Genomic DNA, 5,610 nt, shown 5'->3' on the forward strand with positions numbered 1-5,610 from the left:
ATCACTTGAGGTCAGGAGTTCAAGACCAGCCTGGCCAACATGGTGAAACCCTGTCTCTACTAAAAATACAAAAACTAGCTGGGAGTGGTGATGGACACCTATAATTCCAGCTACTTGGGAGGCTGAGGCAGGAGAATCACTTGAACTCGGGTGGCCGAGGTTGCAGTGAGCCGAGATCATGCCACTGCACTCCAGCCTGGGCGACAGAGTGAGACTCCGACTCAAAACGAAAAACAAAACGAAACAAAAAACCATCAGGTACCTAAACGTGACAGGGAATGCTGAGTGCCCTTCATTCAACCCAGGAGTGCTAGACCATTGGGACGGTAGCCAGAGAGCCTTACTGACATAAGCAAGAGAGGCCTGTGTCCAGAGCTAGGCTGCAGCCACCTGATGACAGGGGCCAAGGTGACTGGGTTTGAATCCCAGATCTGCCACTTCCTGGCTAGGTGACCTTGCAGGTGACTTCATCCAGCTGAGCCTCTGTTTCCTCATCTCCCGAATGGGAGTCATGGCTGGACACAGTGATGCATGCCTGTCATCTCAGCACTCTGGGAGGCCAAGGTGGGCAGATTGCTTAAGCTCAGGAGTTCGAGACCAGCCTGGGCAACATGGTGAAACCTTGTCTCCACACATACACACACACACACACACAATTAGCTTGGCATGTTGGTGCATGCCTGTAGTCCCAGCTACTCAGGAGGCTGAGATGCAAGGATCACCTAAGCCCAGGAGGTCAAGACTGCAGTAAGCTGAGATCATACCACTGCACTTCAGCCTGGGCAACCCAGTGAGACCCTGTCCCAAAACAAACAAATAAACAAAACAAAACATAGGAGTCATGATAATCCTCATCCCACGGGGCTGTCTGGAGATTCTCACTGTGCATCTATGTGCAGGGGTGCCCTGTTGAGGGGTCAGCAAGATGATGAATGTCAATCTGCGGGCACGGAGCACAGCCACAGCTCGTTACTGTGTTGAAGATCTCCCCTGCTGGCCGGGCGCAGTGGCTCACGCCTGTAATCCCAGCACTTTGGGAGGCCGAGGAGGGCAGATCACAAGGTCAGGAGTTTGAGACCAGCCTGACCAATATGGTGAAACCCCATCTCTACTAAAAATACAAAAATTAGCCGGGCATGGTGGTGTGCGCCTATAGTTCCAGCTACTTGGGAGGCTGAGGCAGGAGAATCGCTTAAACTCGGGAGGTGGAGGTTGCAGTAAGCCAAGATCACACCACTGCACTCCAGCCTGGATGACAGAGCGAGACTCCATCTCAGAAAACAAACAAACAAACACCACCTCGCTTGCTAGTCAGCTCATGTGGCAGCGGGCTCGCTGTCCCCTGAGTACCTCCTGCTAAGTCCCAGGGCACAGCCACCTTGAGGGGCAGCCCTCCCAGCCCCACTGCTTCTCTCTGTCCCTGTGGGAAGCTGGAGAAAATCTCTCCCGTTGCCATATAAGGCCATGCCTGGCTGGCCTGGGGTCACCAACCATGCCATCAGGGCTTGGGGAATGCCAGCTATGTAGGGGGAGTAGGAGGTGCTGGCCAGTTCTGCCCACTCCGGTAGTGCTGCTATGTACACACATGCGTGCACACACAAACACATAGCGCGTGGAGCTGGGGGTGGGCACCCAGCAGGAGGCCCAGCCAAGCTGAGCAATTGAGAAAATAGGCTGGGTTCAAGTCGAGGCTGTTTAAACCCAGGCAATTTACCCAGCCTCTCTGAGTCTCGTTTTCTCGAAAATGGGAACCACAATACTCCCTGGGTTAGAGTGGGCATTCACAAGATAATGCCCCCAGTGCACCTGGCACAAGACGGGCACATGCCAAGTGTTCCGAAAACAACAGCAAAAACTAAAATGAAACCAAAACGAGGCGTACTTTCATACGGCTTCCTCTACCAGGATCTCTAGGCCCATTAGAGGCTTCTATTTTCACTCTCGAATCCCTTATAATAACAATAGCTAAGGCAGGGTATCGGGGCACATGCCTGTAGTCCCAGCTACTTGGGAGGATGAAATGGGAGGATTGCTTGAGCTGGGGAGAGATGGAGGTTGCAATGAGCTGAGATCGGGCCACCGCACCCCAGCCTGGGCAACAGAGTGAGACCCTGTCTCTGTTCACAACAAAAAGCTAAAGTTGGGCAGGGCGTGGTGACTCACGCCTGTAATCCCAGCACTTTGGGAGGCCGAGGCAGGCGGATCACCTGAGGTCAGGAGTTCGAGACCGGTCTGACCAACGTGGTGAAACCCTGTCTCTACTAAAAATACAAAAATAAGCTGGGCGTGGCGGCAAGCGCCTGTAGTCCCAGCTACTCGGAAGGCTGAGGCAGGAGAATCACTTGACCCGGGAGGCGGAAGTTGCAGTGAACCGAGATCACGCCACTGCACTCCAGCCTGGGTGACAGAGTGAGACCCTGAAAAAAAAAAAAAGGCTAAGGCCGAGCTACCCTGCCCCTCTGGAAGCTGGCCTACACCAAGGGAGGAGAAAGGCCCCAAAGAGAACTAGGTATTGGCCCAGAGAAGCCCCTAGATCTGCCAGCCAAGCTGGGCTGTGCCCCAGGCAGCAGCCATGGTGGTGTCCAAGCTGCCTGGCACAGAAGCAGGGACTCTTTGGCAGTGAATCCTGGGCTTAGCCCAGGCCCCCAGAATCCACACTCCAGTGGGGCAGTGAAGCTGCACCCCCAGGGAAGGCAGTCCGAACTGCCAGCACAATTCTGACTAAAATCCACCTAGCTCGAGGTCTCTCCACTGCAGCCACGGCCATGGGTGAACCAATTCAGACTCTCACACGGAGCGACTCCCCTACAGTGTGCAAAGAGCTTCCATCCACTTCCATTGGCTAATGGTTGCTGGGACTCCAGAGAGAGCAGAGATCCCCGCTCCCATTTCAGGCTGGGGAAGATGAGGTTCTGCTGGGCTGGACGACCAGCATGAGCCGCGGCAGCGTATCTTCCACTCCCTGCACCTTGAGGCCACGGACCAAGAAACTGTCCTGATAACTATCAGGTCCGCAGCCAGCTCTCCTGGGTGCTTTACATAGATTGCCTCACTGAAAAAAATCACAATCATTATCTTTTTGGAGAAGGAGGCTCAGAGAGGTGAAGTGGCTTGCCCAGAGTCACAGATCAGTGCTTGCAGGTACCTCATGACTAAACTGGTGGGGCCACCCTCCTCCACTGTGGCGAAGCAGCTCAAGCTTCCCGTGTGATCCTGGTGCCTCCTTCCTACAGGGTCCCGTTTCCTGGGCCTCAGCAGCCCTACAGCAGCTGAGCTCATGTGCTGGGTCTCAGTACAGCTTCTCGGCAGAGAAAGGACGCTGGGCTGTAAGCTTTGTCACTGGCTTCTATGTGGTCCTGGGTCGGCTGCTTGCCCTCTCTAGGCACTGTCCTGAGATGGTTAGACCACGGCTCCTTCCTGCTCACTTTCCCTGGTCCCAGTGCTGCCCACATCAGCCCCTCGTAGCTGTAAGTCCCTCCTCTTTCTAAGCCAAGCCAGTCGGCTTCCCAAAACAACCCTGGAGCCGCCCCCCACCCTTTACCCGCCTCCCCAAGGGCGAGGTTGGCCCTGCCCTCTCAGCTCTTCTGACTTGTCCAACCACGGTCACCTCACCCCCATCTCCAGCTGTCTGTGGCTCTGGATCCCGCCGGCTGTGGGTGGATCCAGCCAGCTCAGAACCCGCCTGGCCGGGTGACCCAGGGGGCTATATGAGGTCAGGGTCTCAGGCTTCTGTCCAGAGGGCTAGAGTAGCCAAGCCCCAGGCTGGGCAGGCACACAGTGAACTGGGAAGGAGCCCAGCAGGAACCCTAGACCCCTAAGCACCCCAGCCAGAAGTCCAGGCAACCTTCCAGCTGTGCTCAAGATGCCCCCAGGAAGCAGAGTGAGGGTGGTGGTAAGGCGGCTGGAGCTTACCTGGAGGGGGGAACCGTGAGGTCCCCAGAGCCCGGTAGCTGGGGACTGAATGGGAGTCCTGTAGCCAGTGGATGGAAAACCGACAGGCTGCCTACATCCAAGCAGTCCAAGGAAACCAAGGGGGAATCAAGGCTGCACACTGCTGGCAAGAGGCAATACCACAACCAGGCCGCAGGTTCGGACCCGCCTCCCACAGCCTTCGTAGGCTCTGCTGACCTCACCAGCTGCCCACTTCCAGACTCTCAGCTGGGCTTAGACCCTGGGTGTCCAGGGGACCAGAGGAGCCCGCGGGGGGAATGCCGAGCCTTGTTTCAGCAGGCATGCCTCTGCCACCAGTTAAGAAGGAAACTGGAAGACGTCCACCTCAGGAAATAATGCCAGTTCTGTGAGTGCTTCCTGAATGCTGGGTGCTGGGCCACGCAGGCCATATGCCTTCCCTCTCTGAGCCGACACAATGCCCTGCTTGGAGATGAGAGGCCCTCTGCTGAGGACCACAGAGCTGGCACACTGTGGAGGCCAGATCAGAGCCCAGGTCTTGCAGAACTTTAAAGCCACTGGCTGTGCTGCCTTTGAGCTTTGGCCAACCTAGACAGGTCCTGATATCGTTTCTTATCTTCTAGAATCTACGCAAATTTATGGAGCTGGGTGCCTGGCAACAGTAGGCAGGATTTCTTCCGAGAAATCCACCAGGACCAGCAAGAAAAGCATGGAGTCCCTTAAGGCAACCATTCCTGAAAGTTGGAGTGAAGAGGAGTGGTGTGTTCGGAGGAGCCGCCAGGCGGGAGACCACGGGGAACTGCCAGTATTTCTAGGCTCATCAGAGTCTTCTATTTGTACTTTAGAATCCCTTATAACAACAATAGCTAAGGCCAGGCGTGGGGGCACAGGCCTGTAGTCCTAGCTACTCGGGAGGATGAGGAGAGAGGACCGATTCAATCCCAAAGGTGGAGGCTGCAATGAGCTGAGATTGAGCCACTGCACTCCAGCCTGGGCAACAGACCAGCAAATGACCCGGAGCCTGTGTTCTGAGCTAGAGAGATCACTGGCCTGGGGCACTTCCCGCGCCAAATCCTTGGGCTGCTCTCAAGCGGGCTTGCGGGGAGCCACGAGCCGGCTGGCATCCGAGCTCCTGACCCGGCCCCACCTCCCCAGTCCCCAGTTGCAAGAGTAACAACTTGCAACCCGAGACGCCGGGACCGGAGGCGGGAGGCGGAGGCGGATCTACCTGGAGTTGGAGGCGAAGGGGCTGGGGGCGGAGGGAGGCACCTGAGGGAAGCCCAGGGGAAGGAGAGGAAGAGGGTAGATCTGGAAGACCGCATGGCCTCGCGGACGGAGGCGGCACCCGCGCAGCGCGCGGCTCGGGACTCGCGTGCTGCTCTGGGCGCGGAACTTACCCGGTTGATCTCGGCCAGCCTCCTCTCCTGCCGGGCTTTGAGCAAGCCGAACGCCTTCCCTCCTGGAGGAGACAAAGAGGCCGCCTTGGAAGCAGGGTCCTCTCCGGGCCTCGCGTGCTGCTCTGGGCGCGGAACTTACCCGGTTGACCTCGGCCAGCCTCCTCTCCTGCCGGGCTTTGAGCAAGCCGAACGCCTTCCCTCCTGGAGGAGGCACCCGCGCAGCGCGCGGCTCGGGACTCGCGTGCTGCTCTGGGCGCGGAACTTACCCGGTTGATCTCGGCCAGCCTCCTCTCCTGCCGGGCTT

General features: G+C 57.3%; 1 protein-coding gene across 1 annotated transcript in view; it reads right to left on the reverse strand.

The window, feature by feature from the left end:
• AIF1L (allograft inflammatory factor 1-like) overlaps positions 1–5,505 on the reverse strand; it is a 26,892-nt gene extending 21,387 nt beyond the window's left edge. Inside the window, exon 1 of the mRNA XM_011931191.1 lies at positions 5,446–5,505. The gene's annotated coding sequence lies outside the window, so the exon portion shown is untranslated. The remainder of the gene's footprint in view (positions 1–5,445) is intronic.
• Between the last annotated feature and the right edge of the window lie 105 nt (positions 5,506–5,610).

This window comes from Colobus angolensis, unplaced genomic scaffold (genome assembly GCF_000951035.1).
Source record: "Colobus angolensis palliatus isolate OR3802 unplaced genomic scaffold, Cang.pa_1.0 Scaffold9, whole genome shotgun sequence".
In the NCBI taxonomy this organism is placed as follows: domain Eukaryota; kingdom Metazoa; phylum Chordata; class Mammalia; order Primates; family Cercopithecidae; genus Colobus; species Colobus angolensis.